The 27,632-nt window shown below is 37.7% G+C and overlaps 1 long non-coding RNA gene across 1 annotated transcript in view; it reads left to right on the top strand.

Annotated features, from left to right (window-relative positions):
* Positions 1-261: 261 nt before the first annotated feature.
* Positions 262-27,632, top strand: part of LOC121664641 — a 35,090-nt gene continuing 7,719 nt past the window's right edge. The window contains exon 1 of the long non-coding RNA XR_006016062.1: positions 262-427. This is a non-coding gene — a long non-coding RNA (uncharacterized LOC121664641). The remainder of the gene's footprint in view (positions 428-27,632) is intronic.

Raw genomic sequence — 27,632 nt, 5'->3', positions numbered from 1 at the left:
TGTGAGGAACTGTGTCAAAGACCTTACGGAAGTCCAGATAAATGACATCTGTAGCTCCTCCCTTGTCAACTGATGGAGTGACCCTGTCTTAGAAAGCAACCAAGTTGGTGAGGCAGAGCTCGCCCTCAGTGAAACTGTATTGGCTGTCTGGAATCATCTCCTTGTCCTCTGTGTTAGCAGAGTTTCTAGGAGATTCTGTTTATGATCTTCCCTCGCACAGAGGCTGACAGATCAGAGTTCTCAGGATTCTTGTTTCTACCCTTTTTAATAATGGATACAAATGTTTCTCTTTTCCAGTCACCTGGGACTTCACCTGACTGCCAAGACTTTTCAAATACCACGGAGAGCAGCGTGGCAACTACAACAGCCAATTCCCTCAGGACTCTGGGATGCATCCCATCGGGTCCTGCAGACTCCTGTGAAGAAGGTAAGAAAGATTTTTGCACCCTGAAAGTTTCTTTGCCACCCAACTGTAGCAGTAATATCATTATATATTGTAAATTATAATAAGCAAAAGCAGGTTAAAAAAAACCCAACGCAACAAAAAGCCCCAATATTGAATCATTGATTCATAGAATTATTTAGGTTTGAAAAGACCTTTAAGATTGAGCCCAACCATTAATCCAGCACTGTCAAGTCTACCGCTAAACCATGTTTATCAGAACCACATCTGCATATCTTTGAAATACCCCTGGGAATGGTGAGCCAGCCAATGGTGAGCAGCCTGTTTGTGCTTGACAACCCTTTCCATGAAGAACACAATCTGAGATAATTTCCTCTTGTTCCATCACTTGTTACCTTGGAGAAGAGACTGACTCCCACCTGGATACAACCTCCTCTCAGGCAGCTGTGGAGAGAGACAAGGTTCCCCCTGGTTCCTTTGTTCCAGGCTAAACACCCCCAGGTCCTTCAGCTGCTCCTCATTAGTCTTGTGCTCCAGACCCTTCAGCAGCTCCATTGCCTTTCCCTGGACCCTTTCCAGTACCTCAATGTCCTTTGTGTCATGAGAGGCCCAAAACTGAGCACAGAATTCAAGGTGTGGCCTCACCAGTGCTGAGTAAAAGGGACGGTCATCATCCTGGTCCTGCTGGACACAGTATTTCTGATTCAAGCCATGATGCTCTTGGGCTTCTTGGCAACCTGGGCACACTGTTGGCTCATGTCCAGGCAGCTATCGACCAGCACTGCCAGGTCCTTTTCTGCGAAGCAGTTTTCCAGGGATTCTGGAGAGAGGCCGAGGCATCGTCAGTGATAAGTACTTTTTACTGCACTGCCCACCAGGGTTATCATTTTATTGCATTAATTTCCTGTCCTGGGATGTTGCATTCCCATGCATAGGGATGTGTTGAAAATAGCAAATATACTGGTAAAGGACTACAGAGAGGTGAAAGAGCCTAAAATAGTGCAGTTTCATAGATACTGCCGATTGGGAGGATCTGTTACACTTCCCTAAACTGTGCTTCACAGAATCACATTGTTGAAAGTAGACCTCATGCGATGTTATCTATTCCAAACACCCTGCTCAAGCAGGGTCAGTGAGAGCAGGTTTGCCAGGGCTGTGTCTGGTCACATTTTGAATAGCTTCAAGAACTGAGATTCTAAACACTCTCTGGGGAACTTGTGTCAGAATTTAATCCAGGCTTGCAACAAAAACAACAGCAGATTTCTTGTCTTCAAACAGAATTTCATGGTGGTTTTGTGCTTATTGCCTCTTGTTTTGTCAGTGAGAAAAGCCTTGTGCCATCTTCTTTATACCTTCTCTTTGGGTATTAATAAGATCTCCTGCTAAGCTTTCTTTTATCCAAAAAGGTCGCATCTCCCCCAGGCTTTCCTCATGAGACATTCTGTTCATTAGTCAGCTTCATAGCCCTCCTCTGCTGAGTAAAGATGACCTCCCTCACACTGCTGCTGACTCTCTGACAGCACACTACTGGCCACCTTCACCATGACAACACTTCACTGGCTCATGGTCAACTTTTTGCCTGCCAAGACAGCCTGCCAGTGCTTTTTTAGCAGCCCTGCAAAGAATGGGTCAGCCTCCAGTGTTTTCTGGTGGCTGGTGGTGTTCCTCTGTGGGAAGAGATGGGATGGAGTTGATCTGCAGGCTGTGGGACACGCCTGCAGAGGCCCATGGCAGCACAAAGAAGCACATGGTAGCACAGAGAGGCTTGTCTCCTCCAGACCCTGGGGGGAGGAGGTGTCACACGGCAGAGCCCTATAGGGAGGAGCCTGCCAGGAGCTGACAGACGGGTGAACAGCGAGTGATCATCCCACAGAAGGACATTGAGAAAGTGTCACATTGCTGATGTGGCAACACGGGATAGGTCACATAGTGAGAATTACCATATAAGGAAATACTGTGCCTTGGAAAAGTGTATAAAACCAGCTCATTCCTTTGAATAAATGATTCAGATCCTCTGCTGGTCTGGGTCTGTGTCTTGGTCACTCACATTCCTCCCCAGGTGCAAGGCTTCTCACTTCCTCTTGTTGAATTTTATGAGCTTTCTGCTAGCCACTTTCTCCAGCCCTTCCTGGTCCCTCTGAATCACAGCACAAGCACCTTGTCTACCAACCACTCCTCCCTGTTTTTTGTTGTCTGTCTTTCAAACATACTAGTTGGTATGCACTGTGCCAAGAAATAGACTAGTGTACTAGTTTGAAAACAAACTAGTGGGAGACACTAAGTCAGAATAACAATTTAATAGGGAAATAAAAGGAGGGGGGAAGGAAAAAAATAAAAGCAGATAACACTAGGTTAAACTGACAGAGTCAGGATACAACCTGACACCCTGTTAGTCAGGGTGGTGGTAGCAGTCCGGTAGAATGGTGGCTGCAGTCCTCTGAAGCAGTGATCCTGTAGAAAAAGGGTCTGCTCTTCCTCAGAAGGTCCAGTGGTGGCTGTGTAGCTCCTGTCCTCTGGAAATCCAGTGGGAAGGGTTGTCTCTGTTGTTCAGAATCTCAGATTATATCCAGGATGGAATGCTTGGTTCCTCCGTCTGGGTGGAGCATCTCACAATGGGATAATGAGTCATGAGGCCAGGCGTTGATTAGGCTCATTAACAGAAGATAGTCCGGAGGGAGTTATCTCTGAGTCAGGCGGCAGGACAATGATGGGCCATTAACAGAAAGATAGTCTGGGGGGAGGAGGCAAGGAAACACTGCCCCACCTGATTTCACCAGCTCATGAGGATGCTAATAGAATACACTGCAACCCGGGACAACTAGTAGTGAAACAATATGAATGAAGAGATGCTAATGGCTTTAATTCATTCTTCAGACATCCCTGCCTAATGTATGACATAGGTGTCATCTAAGCCAGGAAGACACTGATTTATTTTTCCTTGTTAAGAAATAGTCACAGTACTTAGTCTATATGCTGTTAAAGGAGAAGTACATATACTTGGTGTATAAATATTTTTCTTTTACTAACAAAGAAAACACAGAGGGTACTTCCTGCCCCTCCACCCCCTCAACTTCTCCAATTCTATTTTCTCTTGTCACTAGAACACTAACACACATTTAAGCTGTGTGTTTAACAGTCTCCAACATGTTTGACACCAGAAATTCCAAACAACCCCCAGTGATTTTAGGAAAAGCAGTTGGGAAATAACACTGATTTGTAATGGTAGCCCAGCTAACAAGGGGATGTAGAACAAATACTTTCCAATAAAGCATGGCAACGAAAGATGGATCAGAAGCAAATACAAAATCAACCTAGAGATAATGGTGACAGAATTATTAAAATTATATCTTTCTTGTAAGTTTAAAATTATGAGCCTAAATAACTGATGTACACAGTTACTTGACATCCAGATAGATGTTTTTCCAAATTAATGGGATACTTCTATGTCAAATTATCTAAATTGGGCCTAGAATTATTTGCATCAGCAAATGAGATATCTTAAAATGGCCAGACTAAAACACACTCTACAAATTTTATATTAGAATCCATATCTAGCACTGCAACTTTTTTGCTAGATAAAAGTCTGTGATACATACAAAGTTCAAGGAGCTTGCAAAATTTGATTTCCTCTGACAGCTGAGTACTTCTGTACTTCTGTATGCACAGTGAAGATGAATATAAAATTTAAACACCCCTACAAAATTAAAGAGTAGGCACAAAATTAAACACTAGAAGGAAAGCCCGCTTTTGGCTGACATTAGTAATAGACCATAAGCATTCCAGTAAGTCAGGAAATGAATTTGTGTGACATTTTAAGTTCACTAAGTTGGATTTCTCCACTTGTGTGAGTTCAAAAGCCAGATAGGCACTGATTTATATTTCCCTATTAAGAAATAGTCACAGCATATAGTCTAGCTGATTTTCCATTGTACAGATAAATAGGAAAAAATATCTAATATGACAGGTTAAGGGAAAAAGGAAGATTACACTGAAGTGCAAGACTGGAGAGCACATGAGAAATGACTAGCTAAAGTCATTGAAGCAAATTGTATTCAACAATCTGCAAAGGATAGTGTCATCCTTTGTAGAAGTAAGCCTGATTCTGATTCATAAAACAAGGTTCAGATTTATGCTACAATTATTTGATTCAGTTCAATTTACTTACAATAAAGGGAGGAAGATGAGAATCCCAATGATGTAATAAAAATACTTTGTCCTATACTTTGACCAGAGACTGGTAATGTACACATGCCGTGGAGCTGTACCAGTTGGATGTGTTGAAAGCAGTTATTTATGCTGCACAGTTGTGGAAATCTGATTCATATTCTGAGCAAGATTCTGATACAATAAAGCTTTTTCTTTATGGCTAATATTGAACCAGTGGTTTTAAGCACTCACATACATAAAACTTTGCAGAACAAATGCATAATGATAAAATCAATGCTTTTTAAAGTATGTTAAAATCAGAAGACACTTGTAATAGGTGAAAGGCTGAAATTTCACCAGAAGAATGTAATGTGAACCCTATCTTTTCATTTATGAAATTTAAACAGCAGACTATGAAAGGTTTGTGTAGCTTTTATAAGAAACTTCACATGAGAGTTTTCTGCATAAATTAGTACTACCAAAACAAGGGAAACCACAGGTGATATTTTAGAAAATGATTTGGATGAAGCTGTCAAACACAGGGCTATAGAGTATCAAAGAAAGCATTGAAAATCAGCCCTGCCCAAAATGTAACCCCAAAAGCAGTTGAATTTATTTATTACTATGATAAATAAACTTTCTCAGAATGTATAGGATTTTATGAATATATATGAAAAGTATAAAATGTAGCCCAGACACCTTAACTGGACAAGTAGAAAGAAACATATCAAAACCAAATGAATACTAACAATGAAAGGGAGATGAAAAGGATGGTGAGAAAAGCAAGAGAAAAATATTGTAAATAATCTTCAAAATGTGTTTTTGCTTCCTTTTAAGAAGAGTTCATGCTTTCTGACAAAAATAACATTTGACATATTGCATTGTTTAGTTTTACTTGAAGCATGGTGTTGTAGAAAGGACTGCTCTTTTCTCGTGACAGTGCAGTTCTCGTGACATTCTGAGTGCTGTTCAGTGACGAGCACTCAGCATGCTCTGTCTCTGACATGGTGTTCTTCTTCTAAATCACCCAGGCAGAAGTTGGAAATCCATAAATATTTCTAAACAAATTGTCCATTGATTTTTTTCCTTTTTCTCTACTTTCCATTTGTTCACAGCTGTATTGTAAAATTCTAGAGAGCGCCACTGAAAATTTTTAACAGTTTTCCAAATAATAGTTCAAGATCTTGCACAGTCTTGTAACAAAATTTTCAGTCTGTAGTATTGTTACCTATTTCGGGGTCCCCAAGAGCTAATTTATGTGGTGTGATTTTGCTCCAACAAAAACATTTAAAACACTTCAACACATGAAGAATTCCACTTTGACCACAGAGTTTGAATTTGGAGTTCTGATTGCCTCTAACAAATACACCGAGTGTTGAGAGAAGGAGTAGTAAGTAAACAAATTTCTTTTGAACTCAGTAAACAAAGACCACATGTAGGTTTGTATTTGCTCTTTAATTTGCAGTATTAAATAATCTTAACAATAGTACTGCTTTAGCGATAGTCTAAAGATTATTGCATAAAGATAGAATGGAGTCTATATATATTTTATTAAATAGCCTAGTTTAATGGAGAAACACAGGTAAGCTTTCAGGTCATTACTCCAGTTATTTTTCCAGCAAACATGAGTGCTGTTGTAGCCATTCTGAAAGTGACATTTCTTTTGAATCTTAGCTATTCTTCAGAGAGATATTTTCCTTCATTTGTTCATGTCCAGTAAACACACAGTAGATTTCAGATACTTTAGTTCTTTGAACAAGCTAGGAAATGTTTAGTCAGATTTTTTATGACTTTTTCATTTTATGGAAAGACTCTCCAGAAGGTTTGTATTTCTAGCACAGAATAGTAAAAGAAACTACAGTACTTCAGTTATTTTAATAAGTTGCTGGAGGTGAATCAGCTTTTCCTTTGCAGTCTAAATTTAAAGTGTATGTGACATGTACCTGCCAAGAATAAAGAGGTGTAATTGCTAGGGCTACTTCTCCCTAAACAGGATGTTTTCATGTCAAGATATTGGGGCTGTACCACAATATGTCTTTCTTTCTACTATGACAGCATGTGATGTCATGTTCTTTGTCTGTACTTAAAATGTGCATTTGTCCTTGACTGCTTTCATGATCAGGGATAGATTGTCCTTTCTAGTGTGACACTTTTATACAGAGTTAAGGGTGATGCAATAAGGACTTACATCTGGAAAAATCTTCAAACACTTGTATGGGACGTTAGTACCATTCTACCCTACAACGCTGTAGATGAATGGGCTGGATTCCTTTATCAATTGGACCATGCACTGGAGGTATTTAAAGGATGTGTAGATGCAGCACTCAGGGACATGGTTAGTGGTGGACTTGGCAATGCTGGGTTAATGGTTGTACTTGATTTTAGAGGTCTTTTCCAAAGTAAGTGATTATACGATTCTATGATTTTGTTCCACAATTTAGAAGTCATCAGAAAACGTTGAAAGCAGCAGGCCTTACAGCTTCTGTATGTTCAGTAATTGCACTGATTTAGACCCCGCTGTACCTCTGTGGCCTTGTGATACTAAGTTCTTGAATAGAGTGCAAGAGGATAAAACCTCACCCTTTTATATTTAGTGACTTAGCTGTTCTGCTTTCCCTGTTTTGTCTGGCTGAACTCAATTCAAAGATGCGGAGGTGAACAGCCAAGTGAAAATGGAGAGCATTCATCTAGGTCAAAATAAAACTGTATGCAATTGAGTTTCAAAGGACATCTATCAGCAGCCATTAAAATTCTAATATCTGAGTCTTAGACAAAATTTAAAGAAAAGAGCAAATGACCAAACATTAATCAAGTCTCTTTACAAAGGTTAAAGAAATGGAAAGTGATGATAACTTATCCTTGCTGCAGTTTTCATAAAATCACCTCATGGCCTACCAAGGTTACTGAGTTGTATGTCATCCTAAAATGCATGGGTAGGGACTGAACCTTTTTTCTCCCTGATAATATCTCTTCTTCAAGTATTACAAGTGTTAACTGTATCTTTGTTTTCACAGTTTATGCCCTGCTATCCTACAGGTTCCAATACAACTGCCGAAATAATTCTGTTTTTCTTATTCTCTCATATCCTTAAACTAAACCTTACTTTTTCATAGGTCTTGTAATAGACTGGATTTATTGTTGCATCAGCTTACACTAGGCAAGCCTCTTATTATAATCACTCTTTAATAGCTTGTAGGGAAAGATCTTTGAGAAAATGTAGAGAAACTGCAGTACACATACAATTATTTATGTTTACTTGTCTTAAGGGGGCAGCAGCAGCACACTGTGCACCTCGAGAGCTGCATTTGTCTGCTCTGCCTGTGGACAAGATTAAGTGCAACTCTTTATTCGGTAGGGGAGCTTAATGGGATCTTGGTGATGTTTGTCATATCAGGTCTTTACAAAAACAAAGTCTGGTGTTTCAGCCTGATAGTGTTCATTTTTTGACATTTGTTGGACACATAAGCAATTTAATATCATGTTGAAGTACTTGGTATGTGTCACTGTAGTTTAGCTGGACAGGTATAAGGCTGTTGCTGCTAGCAGCAGCCACATATGCATGTTTTCACAAGCTTTACTCATCTGGAATTGGTTTCTGTAGTCATTACTAAGGCCTTCAGGACATAATATGGAAATAATAGAATGCAAATTTACTGCGGCACCACTCTTTAAAAGCCACAAGGTTTCTGTACTTTGACATATTGTATTCTAAATCCCTTACACAGAACACAGTTGATCTAATATGTTCTGAATCACTCTCACATTCTCCTCAAGTGTGATGCTTACTAGGCCCTTTGTCTGCTTTCTCAAACCAGTGTCTGAACAAGTAAATAGTTATTGCTTGGGTGTCCTTTTTTATTGTATCTTCTTGACTCTGTATCCCATCTACTGTAAATATACATAAATACATCATAAATACGTATTTCCGTGCGGGTGAAAGGCTATGAATACATGGAATTTCTACCGAATTCCTGGAATGGGTCCATGTAAGAGGAATCAGGGTTTCACCAAGTGTCTTCTAAAAGCAAATGTATTTTTCTTCTGTAAGTGGCTTTATCTGAAAAATCTTGAGATGCACTTCATAGGAGTGTATCTGGAGAAGACCCAAATCACTACATCTCTGCATGTGATGCTGAGAAAAGAAATAGCTGATTATGCAGCTAGTGCTTCTTCTTCAATTTACCTCTATTCATCAACGATGTATTGTATGCAAATAGTGAAGCTGAAGGTAACAACTGTGGGGACTAAACTTCACTGAGTAATCACTCAGTGGTAGCATGATGTAATGATCTGTGGCAGATACATTAGAATGGCCATTTAGCAAAAAAAAAAGTTGAAAGAAAGGCATTTTCTTTTCTCTAAAAAGCAGTTACCAAATTACTGCATCTACCAGATAGACCATTCACTATGGCTATCACTGACCCAGAGAAGGAAATTTTCCTACCTGTAAAGTTGTTCTTTTTTATGTATGAGGTAAGCATGAATAGCAGAGAAGCATGGTATTGTCAGCTTCATGTGTGAAAGCAAAATTCATCCAGTTACTATGTCCTGAATAATTTTGATTTTTACAACTATTAGAGCTTAAATGCAAGGGAGAACAAAGCGTGTAGAGTGAAATTCTTTGCTTATTTTCTCTATCAAGTGGTGCATCTGTTCTGGATTTGGAAATGTTGGCTGCACCTGCAGGCTCACAGAGATGAGCAAAAAAAGAATAAAACTACTCTGCTTTCTCCCAAAGAATAAAAATATTAGTCCCTTGTAATAAAAGACTGCAATGGTGTAAGACTAAGGAAGCTATGGTAGTAAAAAAGATTCTCCCACATGAGATATCCTGGACGCCATCTTTGTCATGCCAGCCTACTGTAGCTCTGCAACACAGTAGGCAGTTTTTCTTTACTTTTAGACAAGTGCTGAGAAATATTTTGTTCCTGAATATATAGTGTGCCACTGATGTAAAGAGCATTTTTAGTATTCAGTGTCTGAAAAAAGTTTTCAGAGTCTTCTCATCTCACAGCATTCAATGCTAAGTTGTAGGAAAATGCAATCAAATCAGGCTGTTAGCCCACATACTGCAGTAGATACACAGCATCCTTTATTCCAAGAAACTCTGTAAGATGAATAAAAAGTAGAAAGATACACAGGTCACAAACCAAGAAAACCTACTGAAGACATTGTTTTGATATTAAAAGTTGTTCCTCTTTACACATACCTGGTTTTTTTCTGTATTCTCCCTGTATACCTATATGAAAGGTGAGAACAAAGACATCTAAAACTTGACCAGAACAAGACAAGATCTTTCTAGATAAGATCACACTATGTTGCACACTCTGAGCAAGATGACACAGCAAATGACAGAATGTTCTGGTTTTTTCCATCTTTTTCTCTTTGCTCCCCTATTTGCATTGTGCCTGAGCCTATCTGTGCAACCTTCCACACATGTTAATATGCTTCATATCCTCCCCTCACATAGTAGTCCTTCTTGCCATAATGTACTGGATAAGAAACACTAAATGGCATCTGATTATGACTATCAATGATTCTATAATTCCAAGGCCTCTGATTTTCAGCGATTAATTTTCTATGAGAAGTAGAACTTGAGTTAAAACTATTTGGGTTCCTTCCTTCGTGTTTTTTCATCGTAAAGGATTTAGCTTCTTGACAGTTAAATATAATTCTTCTATCCCAGGATTTGCTGTATGAATATTAATCAGACTTCTATTCCTTGTGAAAAATTTCACATGGTTGTCTGAAGTTACACTTTGCTTTATAAAGTACCTTGCTAACTCTGCACTAAGCCAGGCAATGTGGAGAATGTCATAGCTAGCACTCAGTAGTGGAGGCTGCAGTGCTGCCCTGCTGTGGGGTGTGCAGCAACAATCACTAAAGGACAGTTACTGGGATTCCTCTGCTCCTGGAGGGTCAGTGCAGCATGTGAAGCCACTGTGCTTTCTGCTCTGGGTCTTTTCACCTGTGTGATGCACCCACCGAAAGCTATCATATGGATATAGGTGGGATTTATTAAAATGTTATTTGTATCACAGGATTTTTAACTCTCTTCACAATGGGAGCATTCATTGGTGAGTATCTGTTGGGTGCTCAAGCAGTAATTCCTGTGCACACAGACATAAGTATATACCTTCAGATGACACAAAATCCATAACAGAAGTGTTTGACCTTTGGTCATAGCTATGAGAGATTAAAAGGTTGTTTTTTATCAGACTAGTGTATAAATACTGTCTACTTTAAACCGTATGTACATTCCAGTGCACAGAGAGGCACAGCATGTGTACAAATAAAGATGTGGATACACTGTATTTGGACCACTAGTCCTTCACTTGACATATTACTCTGCTACAAATTACAATGATTTTGAATCATGCAAGAGCATCCATGTCTGTAATTTTCCTTCAGTGGGGTCAAACTAGGTTGTATTGTGGGTTCAAAAGACAACACCTATGTTGCAGATGGATTTTATACTTTTGGATGTTGGTGAGATTCTTTCTGGATCTCAAGAATCCTTTTCTCAGCACACAGTCTTCTCAGCATTTGGGTGATAACACTTTGGCTAACATTATGCAGTAAACTACCCTGTGCATCAGACCATGTAATAAAAAGTGTTTTTTTCAGACTTTTTTCTGATATTTTCTGCTGATGTTAGTTGTCATCTTGTTATTTTTAAAAAAATCTTTTTAAAAGGATTAAAAAAATTATATATTGGCTCCCTTCATCCTTGTGCTGGGAAATAAAAAAATCATGACATAATGCCTATCATAATCATGACATTACCAAGACAAAAATATATCTGGGCTATGTTAAGTGATTAATCAGTTTAAGAAGTAATAAATGACTGTATGCTGGGAGGAAAAAGACAGGGGAAAACCAGAAGGTAAAGAAAAGGTACTCATTTATTTTACAGTGATTTACAGATTATGAGATTATGCACTTGCAATGAATACAAAAGACATTTTGGGGTGTTAAATCCATGTGAACACAGAGATCATGAACAATACTCTCTGGAAAACTTAAATAGTCCTTGTAGGCCTGATGCCTGAAGATGCTGAGCACAGGATAGTCTCTACTATAGCTATTTAACCAGGTATATTTATAACCTTTATATCCTTTAAAAAATTGAACTCTGTGTTCTTTGATATGGGGCAAGGAGATCAATACATGAAAAGGTGGTTATTTAAATGCAAACACATTTTCATTTATCTTGAAAAGGATTTTATGTATTAGACAATGAAATAATAAACCTATAAAAGTGTGTTCCCTTTTAAAAGTAAATCTGGTAGTTTCAGTCTGACTATCCACTGCTTCAGATAGTGACAGTGATCAGAACGTACTGCCTCAAGATTTTTTTTTTTGTGTTCTCTCAGTTCATATGATCTCAGCACACTGTTTGATTTATCACTATCCACTCTACAAACAGTGTCTGACTGAGGGAAACAGGCTGTCTTAGGGCTGGCCTTAGGCACTAGAATGTGGGCAGCTACTTGAGTCAGAAGGCTGCTGAGAGCAGCAAAAGGCCCTTTGTGCCAGTGCTCATGGAAACAAGGAGCAATAGTTAATGCAAAAATGTTTACTCTGAATACCCCATCTGCTAGTGACAAAGGATTCAGAATATATTAGGGACTGAGATGGAAGGAATGAAAAAGACGCTTAACTAACCTCAGCCTTCTGTAAACCTCGTCTCAAAAAATGGCATGCTGTTGTTTGAGGGATTGTTGTCCTTGTCCTTACCCTTAGATGAGGCTTTGTTTCTGTGTACCCCGTCTGAGACAGCTTTCAAGCTTAGAAACCTACACATAAGATTTTAAAGCCCTCTAAAAGTTGTCCTTAGAATTTGCATCTGCAGTAGTAAGAGAAGGCTGTTTTGTTTAATTTGTTGGTTTGGTTTAGGTTTTTGGGTTTTTTTTTTAGTTTTGGGGAAGGGGGTTGGGGTTTTTTTGTTTGTTTGGGGGTTTTGTTTGTTTGTTTTGTTTTGTTTGTGGTTTTTTGTTTGGTTTGTTTGGTTTGGTTTGGTTTGGTTTGGTTTTTTGTGGTGGGGGTGATAGGGCTTAGGTTTGGTTGGGGTTTCTTTTTCCCTTGAATGCAGGTAGATCACATTTCCTTTTAGTTTTTAATGTGAATAGTACTGCTCTGAAAACAATTCCCCAAAACAAAAGCTGCTGTGTCTCCAAATATGGTATATGTAACAGTAGTGATGTTCGAACTGCAGGAGACTACAAAATTGTTCTGAATTGTTACTAGAAACCAGGCTCAGACACTCAAAGCACATGTGAAATGTCAAGGGGACAGAATGGAGCTGTGCAAAAAATGCACTCCCTCGCACAAAAAAATCCTGCATACAGCTGATGGAAACAATAAAGCATATTAAATGTGCAGGAGAATGCCAGGACACCTGAGATCTGCACAGAGGAAGGATGACTTAACAGTAAAATAAATATTGCTGTCTTTTACTTTAGTAGTTTTGACAGTCGGTATTATAGGCTGTGTCTGGGGGAAGCAGTCAGCTTCAAGGAGGTCACAAAGTTAACCTGCCCACCATGCTGATTCAGCACAGTGGCACTTACCAAAGCACACAGAATTCTTCTACAGCACACAGAGCTTGCCTGAGCATCAGAAGAAATCTGGCATTTTTTTGTTTCCTGCAGGCCCCTGTGTTTTGATGTCAGGGAGGGCATCTGCAGAAGCTGGCTAACCAAGCTGGCAGACCATGGGAAGTGACAAGAAGAGTGATTTATCTCCTGACCTATTTGTAGGAGATCAGTGCTCAAATGTTTACAGTAAAAAGGTCAGGGTAATGAACTGCTTAACAATGAAGCTTTTTCTGAGCTTGTCTTAGAAAAGAAAAAAATATTGCAAACTCAGAAAGAGACATGCAAGAATCAAGATTACAAAACTACAGTGAATCCTATCTTTTTTTTTCCCCAACCAAAACAGTGTTAAACCATTATTTTGAAATTCAAACTTCATAGGCTGCATTTTAGTTTTTTGTTCATTTTGGGTTTTTTTCATTCATAGAAAATAATGGCAATAATATGAGAAATTTTCTACTTTCCTATAATTACTTTCACTTTAAAGTAATAGCCAATATATCACGTAATAGAAAATGTGGTTTAATTTGGAATAGTCTGACTTCCTATTTGTAAGCAGCTTTGCAGAAAAGCCCCATTTATGAGCTATAGTTGTTTAATAATTTATCACTCTGGAAGCTTTAGCTTTGTGCACTAGGAATAAATCTATGACAAAAGTTTGAAGGTAAGAGTTTTTATTACATTAACAGGATGCAAGTAATGTACACAAGCTTTCAGGATCTAGTTATACTACTTATCCCCTCCTTTGATTTTCAGCAGATGCTGGATTTCAATAAATTGAGGGGAACATTCTACAGACAACAGAAGAAAAATTGTATGCATGCAAAGTAGCCTATAATGTAACACACTCAATGTGTCAATAGCAAGCCCAGGAGTCTTAAGCCATACAAACATCAATGTATTGACTCTGCTTTTCACTCGAATAAAATCCATATCCCAGTGGAGCAGTTCCTGTTTCTGAATAGTTCACAAAGGCACTGTGGTGCCCTCCTCTGTTTCCAAACAAACCTTGTGCAAACAAGCATTCTCTTTGATCTTTGTGGAATGTGGATTTATGCAGTGTCCCTCCACAGAAAAAAAATGTTCAAATGTGTGCTAGAAGGTCAAAAAGGTTGGCAATTGCTGCTTCACTAATGAAAAACCCACTTTTTTTTTTGTTGTTTTTGAGCAGATGGAAGCAGAACTATGTATGCTTGGAGGGAAGTGAACTTCTGTATTCCTCCCTATCATCTCAGAAAGTGTAAAAAGGCACTCTGAATGTCTGATAACAAAGCCATGTTGGACTAACAGAGAGATTGTTCTCCAGGAAGTGTATGGATTATCTTTCAGTTCACAAAACAGGAAAAATTTACTGTAATTTTCTCCTGTAAACACAAAATCAATTAGCAGAACTAATTAGCAAAATCAATTAGTCTGTGAAAACACAGCTCAGGATTTGGCCCATCGGGTAAATCAGTGGATGGTTTAAAAATACCAGTATAATAACCCATTAATTTGAATTCATCCATCCCTGTATTTTTTCCTACTGACAGTAATTCTGGTAATATGCTGCATATAATGGATATAATTCAAGACAAATTACTATTTATAATTTAAAATGACAAGGTCTTTATAATGCTATGCATGGGATAATAGAAATGGAAGGAAAATGTCTGTGTAAGAAGTAAAAGGATTTCAATTAGGTAAGCTCATATTTGGTGTGCCAACAACACTTGTCATAAGCAAAATAAGGCATTAAAATCAAAACAAATGTTTTGGCTAAAGTTTTGCATTTTGGAGAGATATCATACATTAAAAAAATTTCATCCCTAGTTGCAGAATTCTTGAGAGAGAGTGTGTCTCTAGTGATGTAAAACAATTATCTATCAGCTTAGAGTTATTAAAATAGTAAAAAACCCCAAAATTTAAGTGCTTCATTATCAGAAGTATTATGCTAGAGGGAGCAGGTAGGAAATTGCATGCTCTGAAAACAGTCTTTCATAATGCAAGTGTGGCTATCAGACCCATTGCCTCAAGAGACACATCAGATTTGTTGTCCATGTGCTTCACAGGTGGTTTGCACATGTGCAACAGAGTGGATCTATTTGGAATGTGATAAGCTACTGTGCATGTGCAGAAATAATTCTGCAAGGTCTGTGTAGGTGTGTGGTAGCACTTCCAAGAAACTTGGAGCCTGAGGAGTTTATGATAGAGACCATCTGTTTATCAGATACAGATCCAATATATAAATCCTGCCAATAGATCCACAGCTTCCCAAGCTCACTTCACTTGTACTACCTACTGCAAGTGCAAATACTTCCACTTGGCCAAAAACCCCATAAAAAATGGCAGATGAAAACAACCCTTTACAAAACCAGCATGTTACACGAGAAGTGTGAGAAAAAATCTTTTCCTAGTTCATCACATCGGAGTAGGTTGGCCCCCTGGTATAATCTCTCTTTCTCTCTTTTTCTCTCTCACACTCATATAGTTAATAGTAAAAAATATCTTGGCTTTAAAAGGCAAACAATTCCATTTACATTCTTAAAATGTCCTAAACTATTCTCTGCATTGTTTCTGCAGCTTTCTGAGTTTATAAAGATACTACTGAAACAGTATGTACAGTTTCATTCACTGCTAAAGAGTGCACATTCAGCCATGACTTAGATATGTTAAGGAAACAATAGAAGTTAATTATCTAAGACACTCTGATTTAGCCTGATGTGCTGGCTGCTTATTGAAGCGTTTTTGACTAGGTATTTTTGACCAGCAAACTATCTTCCAAAAAAAAAAAAATCAAACTGGCTTTACCTCAAAACATTTTAATCCACCCCTTTGACAAAATTTGAAGCCCTTCAATGTGGTAAGAATTATAGAAAACATAAAGAGTTATACTTAGATGTGTGAAAATTTCTCTGGATTCTCTTTTCTTTTAAGATGAAGTTTTCTTTGTGATAACTGACATTTCATTTAAGTTCAACTTTTCACAGGTGGCCGGGACTTGTATGTCTTTCATTTTGCAGGGTCCTCATTTAATCTCAGGGTCTGTAATTTGCCTCAGGGTCTGAACACTTGCAGCAGCTGATGGCAGTAGTACAATGCTCTGACAATATAAGATACTGCAAAGATAATATGAAGTGTCCAAAGGTTACCCATTATGCTATGTCCAATTATGTCAGTAGCAGCTGTGTAAATTTATCACTATAATTACAGGTATGTCCAATCACTATGAAAGCTGGTCCTGTATATTCCAGAATGTCTCGCAACAATATTTCATGAAAAGCAGGTAAATCATGGAGATTTTTTTCCAGAATACTTAACAAGGCAAAGCACTATGGGATATGTATACATCTGAGCTGCAGGCTTTCTAAATTAAGCAGTGTAGCAATGTCATATTTGAGCCTGTGACTGCTCCTAGGCTAAACAAAGTAAACACAGTCTGCATGTAAAAGAGGAAGTATGCCCAGAATTGTGAAGATAAATTAATTAATATTACTATTTTTTTTCCTAATTTATATTACCTGCATTCACATACTTTAGCAATGAATTTAATGGAAAAACTTGTTAGGAAATCAAAAATTCAATGTATAACACAATAGTGCAGGAAATATGCCCTGGGCCATATTGAATGAAAATGATTAAACAAATCATTGCAATAGGGGTTCATTAAGTGAACACTGAACACTGAATAAGACAAGGAAAAATGGTATGTAATTATGAAATTAAAGATTGTATTGTTGTGTGTTTACACATGGATGCTATTACTCTTTCTGCAACTATTGCCAGCTGTTGTCTGCCATGACCACTTCTAGCAGGATTATTTTTAGTTTCTTTGGGGGGCAAAACTTTACTCTGCAATGCACATGGAAAATTCACAGAATAAAAAGTTAATTATAATAATCATAATATTCCTCATATGCTTTTCCCATTTTATAATAATATGTTATATTTATATTTCTATTTATATTTATATTTATATTTGAAGAACAAGTGCCCACCAATGTCAGTGGGAGAATTCTTGGATATGACCACAAGATTTGACTGTCAGGGATCACTGAAAACTTAGGCAAGATAAAAGCGATTTTTGCTTTACGTCTGCCTCTACAGTTCTGCCCTGCAGTTGTGCAAACCAAAAGTTTGATAACCTCAGAAATCTTACCCAGCTCTAAAAGTTCTGCAGAAATTTTTACTGCAGACAAAATTGATTTCAGGAATGACCATATCACCTGTGCAGCTTGTTTGGATTTTGTCAGCTTCAAACACTGTGACAACCTGGTCAGCTTCACATTAGAAATTCTTGTGCAGATGAGATGAATTCTTATAAAATCTCTGAACCAAAAATTAGGACCACCAGTCAATTAAATCAAGGGCTGGATTGAGAAAGATTGTTCCCTCTTCACTGTGAAGGGTATCCATGCCCTTAAGAGTGGCAGTAAGAAGTATCCCATTTCTTTGACCTACATCTTCTGTCAGGCTGATTATGCAAATTTTTTCCCTCTGAAAACAAGCCCATACTCCAAACAGATAGTGATATATGATTGACCCATAAATCTATTAAACTGTCACTCAGGATTATCTAGAGGCTGTGTAGAAATTTACATTGAGAGATACTGTTTTTTTCCCTTTTATTTGGTCCATAATGAAAAAGCTTGCTTTTAAGGGTTAAGTTCATTAGATTCGACACCACTTTTTTATTCTGCTCTGGAAATAGTGCTGGCTTTTCACACTCTGGAGATAACTATATTTTTATTCAGGACTGTAAACAAATAAATGAAATTATAAGTAAAAACTTATTGCCTCACTGATCCAGATTTTCATTTGTATGGTTTGGTATAGCCAATTTCAGAAAAATTTGATTTAAACTGTCACTGGTGATCAGTGCTTTTTGAGTCATGGTTTTATCTTCTGTGACTGATAAACATACTGAGCCAAGGGAAATACACAATGGACATCTTTTATTGATTGGACAGTTTATTTATATTTTGGCAAAATTGTAACAAGTAGCACCTTACTAGTATGAACTAGAGAACAGAAAACTGCTTTCCCTGCTTTTCTGTCAACCAGTATTTATTCTTAAAAGATAATTTTTTTGTTTCTGTTTCACTGATGGAAAATTTAACTAAAGTAAGATCAGATTCTCCAAATTTTTGCCATGTAACTGGGAGATAAATTCTCTCAGATAGATGGCACAGATGCAAAACTTGTAACATTTTAGAATGAGAGTATCAGGACTAATACTACTTTTGTTGTTTGTGAGCATTGCAGGAGCTGCATCTTTGAATTTTGAATTGTTTTGCTATTGGTTGAAATATTGACAGACCCATAACCTGCTCCTGCCCCTGACTACTTGATCGATCGAGTTGTCCTTTTGGACCATTTATAATGATTAAGAGGAAAGCCCTATCAGAATGGTATTCCTGAAAAGGCACATATTTATATTTGGATTTTTCTCTCTGCTCTCCAAGGCCATCAGTTTACTGAAGAGATAAAGGCAACATGGAACTACTCCCGCCAAAAATGCAGACTTATTTTTCTACCATCTTTTTTCAAAATCTAATGTTACCGCCAGCATAAAGACACCTTCATTTAAAATATTACTTTAAACATCTGCAAGTTTTGCTTTGCTGAAAACAATCCTTTTTTTTTTTTTTTTTTTTGTCCCCCCCTGGGAGGGAAGTTGAGCATCAAACTGTATCACCCAGCAGCATTTTTGTTACATTTACCTTTCAAGAAACAGTATTTTCATCCAGGTATATTAACTGTGTCTAGGAAAGAATGTGCAGGAAACACTGTTTAAATTTGTGGAATATGTATGCACAGCATAAAATAAATACAAACTGGGTTCTAATATATTTAGAAACCCATTCCTTCTACAATATCCATTTCCTAGATGATGTTCCAAATAATGGCTAACTCAGTCAAATGTGCACAATTCCCAGGAGTATTTTGTAAGGAAGTTTTACATTCAGATACATACTTTGTTGCTTATTTGAGATATCTAACTACTGACTTAATATACTTGACTGAAGGATTTTGGGTTGTTTTTACAGAATAGACTTACACTGATTTCAGACTGATCCTATAAGTGGTGCAGTCCCCTTATCTGTAGTCCTTAAAGATATGAAAACCTTCCATAATTTGTGGGAAGTTCTCTTTGGTCTTGCTCTATACTTCTGCCAAACATGCAGAGAGCTAAACTTTTTAGAGCAAGAAATACAAGAAATTAATTTTGAATTTTTTCACTTTGTGTGCTCTCCATAAATAGGCTTTAACTTTTAGGTGACTTTGTTATTCAGAAAAAAATCTTCAACACTGTGCTGGTTTGGCCAAATTTAGAAATATATCCTCTGAGAGAAGGCAGGTCACCACCCCTCCCCCACCAGGTTCAGGAAAAAATAAATTTTCCTCGTGTCGCGGGTTCGGTTTGTAACCGGGCAGAAACACCAATTTAGTGTAGTGGTTTGGTCCAAAATACTCATTACTGTTTATCTGCTGTGAGATAAGAATTAGGAGAAATGCAAAACAGGCACCAAACTTGAAAGAATATAAAGAACTTTATTAATAGACCTAAAAGAAGAAAAAAAAATTATACCACCTTCAGAACTCTCCTCCTCCCCCCACCTTCCTCCCTTCTCCCACTGACAATGTAAAAAGACAACCCTTAAGATGTTCAGTCTGTTTACCACTTCCATAATAACCTTGTTCAGTCCATTTAGAAAGAGAAGTCTCTTCTTGCTCATGCTATGAAAACATTATCACAACAAGACAGCCGCCCACTTCCAAATATTGTTCAGTCCATTTAGGAAGAGGAGTCTCTCTGCCTGCATGTGAGTCCCTTCCCCCGACTTGCAGCTTTTCCCGCAACTGCTTTCGAGGGTCCACTCTTGAAGTTTTTTGGGGTACAATTTTAAGGTTGAGCCGTTCAGAAACAAAAACAGAGGCCCTTCTCCTTCCCTGGGAGCAAAGGGTCTTCATCATCTTCATCGTTAGGACTATCTCTGGGAGCATCTCTAGGAACTGAGGTTTTCTCCTTTCCCATTTGGAGCAAAAGTCCTCATCTGGTTCATCTCTAGGGACTGAGGTTTCCTCCTTTCCTGTTTGGAGCAAAAGTCCTCATCACTTCCATCTCTCCCTGTCCAAACTTCTCATGAAATTACAGCTGCGTCAGCATCTGCCTATCTCAGCGCAGGTGCTTTTGCTTACGAGTTGAACACTCCACCCCCCATATCTTCATGAAATTACAACAGGATACTCTGATATATCATAGCTTCACAACAGAATTCCAGCTTTAAGCATCTCCTCTCTCTCTTCCCTCAGGTTTTCAGCTCTTCACAGCAATAAAAGGGTTACTCTCACCTCGGCCTTGCAGCTTTGCAGCTGGAATGTTGAATTTTTCTCATCGCAGTGGAGAGGGGGGAGAGCCGAGCCACTCTGGCTGCCCACGGCAAGGCAGTGGGGGGGGTTCCATGGCTGGAACAGGTCCATGGCTCCAGGATGGCCGTGGCCCGGCCCGGCCTGGCCCAAGCAGGGCCTGGCCGGGCCCGCTGGCCCCCACACGGGGCCCGCAGCCACCTGTCCCAGCGCCGGAAACGAGAGAGAGCTTGGAGGGGGAGTTTGCCTATTCTTAAATGTGGATCACAGAGGCGGTCACAACTTTAAGTGGCTTAAAGAATTGTCCATATTCAAACTGGCCAGCTGATAGGTTCTATCAGTTCCCAGAGGAAGCTGTAAGCACCCCTTAGCAAGGACGTCCCTTCCGGGACTATGCTTGCTAACCTATGACATCTCGAAGGAAAGTGAAGGACATAAAAACTATTTATTTAACAAACACACGGGAAAAGGAAAATAATGCTAAATAATAAAATCGTTCACTGTGGAGAAGAAACCTGGGAAAGTGTTAGAGTCCTCCCTTTGGTCTCCTCAGAGCTGGGGCTTGGCCCAGGGCCAGGCCCTCTGTGCCTGGTGGAAAGTCCTCCCAATGTGTTCTGCAGTCCAGCAGAAAAGGGAGAAATCCGAAAGTCCAGGGAAGGGGAAAAAAAAGTTCAACTCTCAGCCTCTCTTTGGAGAAAAGGAAACTGAAAAACTGGCCAAAAGCTGACTGGAAAGCAGCAAGCTGGGTGCCTGCCTCCTCCCTCCCCTGCTGCAGCTGGAAAAAAAAAAAGTCTCTATCTCTGTGTGACCTTGAACAAGCTGCAAGCTGCTTTGAAAAAGTTTTGCTCAGTTTTTCCTTCCCCCTCTCAGGCTCAGTTTAAAGGCATAGAAAGGCACAAAATTAATTTCTGGGCATAGGCCAGCAGTATGGGATACACATCATAAAGTCACCCCAAGACAGAGACTTATGTTGCAACGTTATGCAGTATTTTAAAATTATTTATGCCACCAATAACTTTGGTTATTTAAGATGTGATCATCAAATAATTGAGTCTGGAAGGGATCTCTGGAGAAACTCTGGTCCAAGCCCTCTACCCAAGCAGGGCCACCCAAAGACAGCTGCCAGTACCACAGAGAACTTTTTAGTATCTTCAAGGATGGAGAGTCCACTGTCTGGGCAATCTGTGCCAGTGCTACATTCAGGCTCACAGTGAAAATATAACTGGTTCATAGGGAGCCTCCTGTGTTTCAATGAGTACCCATCTCCTCTGGTCCTGTCACTTGGACACCACTGAAGAAAGCCTGGCTCTCTCCTTTTTAGTTAAGTTACTCCTGAGCATGCCCTTCTCTGTGCTGAACAATCCTAACTCTCAGCCTTTCCTCTTCAGTGAAACGCTCCAGTCCCTTTATTCTGTTTGTATCCCTTCATTGGTCTCCCTCCCATATGTTCAGTATGCTATGGGGAAGCCAGCTCTGGACACAGTACTCCAGGTGCAGCCTCATCATCACTGAGAAGAGAGAATGGGTCACCTCCCTCATCCTGCTGGCAACACAACGCCTTTTGCAGCCCAAGACACCTTAGCCATCTTTAGTACAAGGACACATTGATGACTCATGTCATCACTTATGTAAATCACATTTATACCATAATAAGAAATTTGTTAAAAAGACAAGAAGAAAATTAAAGACATTTCTAGGGGATTGATTGAGACCATTTCTGTTAAGAAACGGCATGTAAAACCAGCATGAAAGCAACTTAGAAACTCTTATTTTACGTGAACTTTTTCATAGAATAAAACTCGCCGTTATATTTTGAAATTTGCAGTTTGTGAAAAAACTACTGAGTAGAATTTTGGAGTTGTTGCAAAAACCAATCACTTTTGTGAACAAATACTTGCAAATAGTTATTTAGGACTTTCTTTCACACCGCTCATCAAAAACTTCCTTACGTGGATAGCCATCATTTCTCTGAAAAGAAAACTTATTCTTTCAAAGAATTAATAAATTGCAAGAAAATATATTCAAGTCCACATTACACATGACAGCTTAATGGGTGCAGTGGAAATGGAAAGCCTGACATCACTTAAGGGGAAAAAAAATTAGGTAAAACTCTTCCTTCCTTCTTTTTACACTTTACATTTACTGACAAGACTGAAATCTCACTGGGAGTTGTCTGTAAGTCTGAGTCATGCATCCTTCTTTTCAGTCTTTCCCACTCCTGTCCCATCCCTGGAGCAGCAAGTGGGTTTGTGCCCAAACTTTGTGCTGTGTAATGAAGCAGGGATTACTGTGACAGCTCCTCATCCACTCCAAATTGAAAAAAAATGTTGAGTAATTACTCTCTCCAAACCTTCAAAACTGATTGCAGGCAGAGACCACTTTCCTTCTAGCCCGTGATATCGAAATTGCAGGCACATCTTGATACACAAGGTGAGAGGTCTGCAGGTCTTGTCAGCCCACCTTCAGCCCTTCTCAAGAATTTTTGTTTGCACCCTTAGGTCCCCTTTGTGCTCCACCAGGCCCTGCTCCACGACACATCAATGCTCCTTCAGCACTCAAAGAGCCAGAGCTGCTTCAACAGGGGAAAACTCTCTGTTTTCTGTCTATGAGTTGGTAGTTAGGTGGGCCAAGCAGTGGTGTTCGAGCCAGGAAGACGTTAAAATTTCAAGGAGTTGGGGATCAAAATTTTATAAATCTCTTAAAGCAAAGCTATGCTGTTGTATTTTAGAACTTTTTACACAAAAGTAAAACTGAACTTTAAAAAATATATAAAAATGTTAATACTAGTGATATAAATTATATCTTTTATTAGCACTGGTGACCAAATTTTCCATAGCTTTGGCACCCACAATTTCAAAGCTAAGATAAATATTTATTGTGTAGAATTACATTAGAGTAAAGCTATACTTAATATGTCCTTGTAGTGGATTGACTGTAGCAATTTTCCATTTTCAGGAGTAAAACCAGAAGGTTATGACACACATTTAAAACCTCTCTGAACTAGAACTAAACTTTCTGAAAGACTCAAACCAACAATCATGTACACGTGGAATGTGAACCAAGTTAAATAAAAAATAAATGCTATGACAGTGCTTTTAAGTTCAGGATTTTAGTCTCCATGCCAATATCCTCAATCTCCTAGGTCAGATTAAATTTTCCATTATGTATTGTGATATCTTTTCCTGATCAAAAGTGGATACAGAAAACTGGTGCTGTCCCAAATGATTTGCATCAGACAAAATCCATTCCTGCAAAGGGCTTATGTGATATATTTGGATGCAAAAATTTTAATTTCTCATCCATATGTGTTCAGTGAACTCTTTCTTTTCTTCTTCTTTGTGAAAATGTGCCACACACATTTTCAATGGAAAATCAAAATTTAAGAATGATTCCATAATTAGGGACATCTAAAAACATGGAAGAATTAAAACCATACAATTCTATTTGATAATAATTTTGATTTATGAAAAAGAAACTGGTGCGTGTAAGTATTTGTTTCATACCTTCATATGCAGACAGACACATATCTACATGTTTGTGTGTGTAGATAGCTATAGACTTGCATATGTAGATGTATGAAGAAAGAGAAAGGTGACTTATTTTTTTTAAGTTTTTAGTATTTTGCCACTGAAACCACTAGTTTCAGTCCTTCAGTGCTGTCTTGGTGACAGTACTGTCACACAAATGCTGCAGTGTTGGGCTTAATCATGGCTCACATTCCAATAGCCTTTCTTACCCTAGGCCAGTTCTAAGCAGGAACATACAGTTCTCTTGATAATTTTTAAGCATAAGGGTCTTTTCACTGGAGATTAGGCTAACCTCCTAACTAATTTCTTTCAAGCATTCTACAGGTTTTGAAAATCCATTCTTTACAACATAAGGTCTGTTTCAGTTAATCCTGATGAAAATATTCATGTTTATTATAAGTTTCTCTGTGGACCCTATTAAATTAGTATTTCACTGTCTCACAAACTTGAAAGATCATATTCTCACACTATTTATTTGACAAGTGTTTTATTATTTTGAGGACAAATTTAAGGCATAGTTTAAATAATTCTCAAAAAATGATGTAGGAGAAAGATGTCAGATGGGTGCTATGTCCTTACCACCTGGTCATTATTCAGTGTCTTAATCACTATTAAGTCTTCCGGTGAGTCAGAGATGGCCTGGATCCAGCAATCAATAGAATTATTCAGGTGCTTAAAATTGTGCACAAGATGAAATACGTTGCCAGATCAAAGGCTCAATGTCCTTACCAATTTATGGACAGAATATTAGGGAGGTCAAGGAGAAATGAAAAGCTTATTGAAAAGATGTAATATGTGTGATTCTGAGTGTGATATGGTAATTGATGCTGAATAATTAAGAGTAGGAAGGTGTCACAGCCTAAATTCACTGTTGTAGTAGAACTACTGCTTGAGACTTTTTTTTCTCTCTTCTGTTGAGTTCAATGAACTCTCTGCTACAATTTCAGACATACGTATTACTCTTGCACTCTGAGGGAACAATTAAACTTTATTATGCAATTTGCAATGCCCACAAAAGTGGTATAAATCTCCATCTTTTTATTTTGGAAAGTTGAGGTAATTAAATTTGTAGTAAAGAAAGGTTTAATTAATCTTGATTGTTGCAAGTTAGTGTCAGAGACTCATATGAATGGCATAGTCATGAAATGGAAGCCAAATTGCTGCAGAAAATAGAATACAACAATAGATGTGGCTGCACTGTCCATACTAGTGTTGCTGGGAAAACTTCAGAATGTAGAAAAAAAGTCCTCTAATAACTGTTTCAGCCTTGCCAACTTCACTACCATATGGATATTTTTCCTATGCTCTAAACAATGAGATATTGCCAGGATTTTCTTTTTAGTCCATATAAAGTGCTGCTGAAACCTATTTGAATCTTATCAATTTTGATGTAAAATAGAATAAGCACTATGAAAAGGAAAGGGGAAGATGATAGTTTTTCAACTATTTTCAACTGGAATATTTGATATTTTCCAAAACTGTATTGCACAAATATCATTAAGTGTCTTTCCTCCCTTGTGAAATACAGACTACTGTTTTGCTTCAGTTTGAATTTAAAATTGATGGGTTTGATATTCTCAGTGAAATGACTTTTAAAAATTAATTACCCAAATCAAAGTTACACAAAACCCTGAATTACTTTGCCATCAAAATAATAATAATAATGATGATAATTATAAAAATTATTAATTAAAATAACATGCTGACTCATGACCACTGTAACTTACTAGTAAACAGAAACAAAAATAAGTAGGGTTTGTGATAGGTTTGTTGATAAAAGGATTGTTTGGTGCTGAGATTAAAAAATCCACAATTGTAAACTCAGTAATATTTGATGGTATTGGATAAATAAATTTGGAAAGTGTTATTTTTTGTATTTTCCTGGCTAGCAATGAAATAAAGGAAATTGTTTGGAAAGAATAAAGAGATAAAACTATTTATCAGTAACTAAGAAGCTCAAAGTAAAGTAATTTAGATTATGCACTTTGTTGATTAATTACTACCAAGCTAAAAAATTGAACAACTGGTGAGATGTCCTTTTTCTTCATCTTTTTTTCTTTTGAAATTGATCCTACTTTATTTTTTTTAATGAAAAGGCAGATATATGTGTTGAAATAATATTGGCAAGATAAGCACTGCATTGAGATGAGATTACAGCAACAAAGAAATATTTTTCTTATCATGATTCTTTAAGTGAAATCAATTTAACATTTTGGAGCTGAAGTAAAGGAAGATAGGCAACGTCTGAGCGCTGCTGCTGAGACTAAGGGGTCAAAGCTCTAAGGAAAATCTATTACTCTACAGATTATGATGGCTAAGAACATGTAGTGGCTTTTTTAGTCAAATTTGACCATGAGTTGAAGTTTAGTAAAAATCTGAAAATGTTAATAAAAATGTAAATGAAATGTTACTAGGTATATTTTTTATATTTTACTTTAAATTACGTTAAAAACCACCAAAATTTAATGCAAATTTTCTCTTGCATTTTTTTCAACATGAAAGTCAATATTATTTGATGGCATGAAGACATAAATACCAAATGAACTATGAAACTAGAAAGTTTAAGGAAAAATTCTGCCAGAGATCCTAATATAGAATAGCACCTACATGTAGGTTTCAGTTATTGTATTCTTATCTATTATCTTATGCATTTATCATTTAAAAAATTAAACATATGTAAAGATCTTGGCTATAAAATTCTGAGGTGAGATTAGCTCTGGTTCTGTTGACCTGTATATGAGGCCAACTTTTGGTTAATTTTATATGGTATTAATGACTTGGCAAAGTTTGGTTCAAAACTGTTCAAATAATTTGAAGCAATTAAAGTGATGTCTCATTATATTAGCAATATTACCAAATATTTTGTTATTGGAAGGCTTTTAAGGGATTATTCACATTAATCACCCTTTGTCAAACATGACATGCTGACAGTCCAATTTTACAGAGAAAGGCAATGTACAAACAATGATGTGATTATCACATTCTTCAGAGGAGAAAGCAAAAGGTGTGGCAGATTTAGTGTAGAAGTGAATGCACAGAAAATAGTGGGCGAGAGATAGTACAAGATACAAGACATCAGAAAAAAAAAAGAAAAATAACAAAACCTAAGGAAGATACACAAACATGTGGAGGGGTTTTTTTGCTTTTTTTTTTTCCCAAAGAGATGTATCATGGCTCTTTGTTAATATTTCCACCTACAAATCAGACGCCCGTATATTTAACAGGCCTTCTAGGAATCATTTCAACCTATGGGCTTCCATTATGTGGATACAGAATAATGTAAAAAAAGTAAACATAATTGAACCCAATATATACACAAAATTGCAGAAGTTATACATGCTTTCAGAAAAGGAAATTCATGTTTAGTGGACATATTCATCCAAGAATCTAAAGAATGTGATCTCATTGTTCAGTACTGTTGAAAATGCTGGAAGTGGTGATATCATTTACATAAAGAGAGCAAACACTAACCCATGATTGGGAAAGACAGTAATTTTATGCATGATAGTACAGGTTGCAAGAAATAATTGTACTGAATTACATATCTGAAAACATGTACCAGAGGTGATATCTTTTATGTTACTGAAAGCAATCTTCAGTTCTTTTTCC

The sequence above is a fragment of the Corvus kubaryi genome, unplaced genomic scaffold (assembly GCF_017639235.1).
Source record: "Corvus kubaryi isolate FWS band 111438036 unplaced genomic scaffold, C.kubaryi_AGA036_p1.0 37302, whole genome shotgun sequence".
Lineage (NCBI taxonomy): Eukaryota > Metazoa > Chordata > Aves > Passeriformes > Corvidae > Corvus > Corvus kubaryi.
This window is presented reverse-complemented; position numbering and strand designations above follow the sequence as displayed.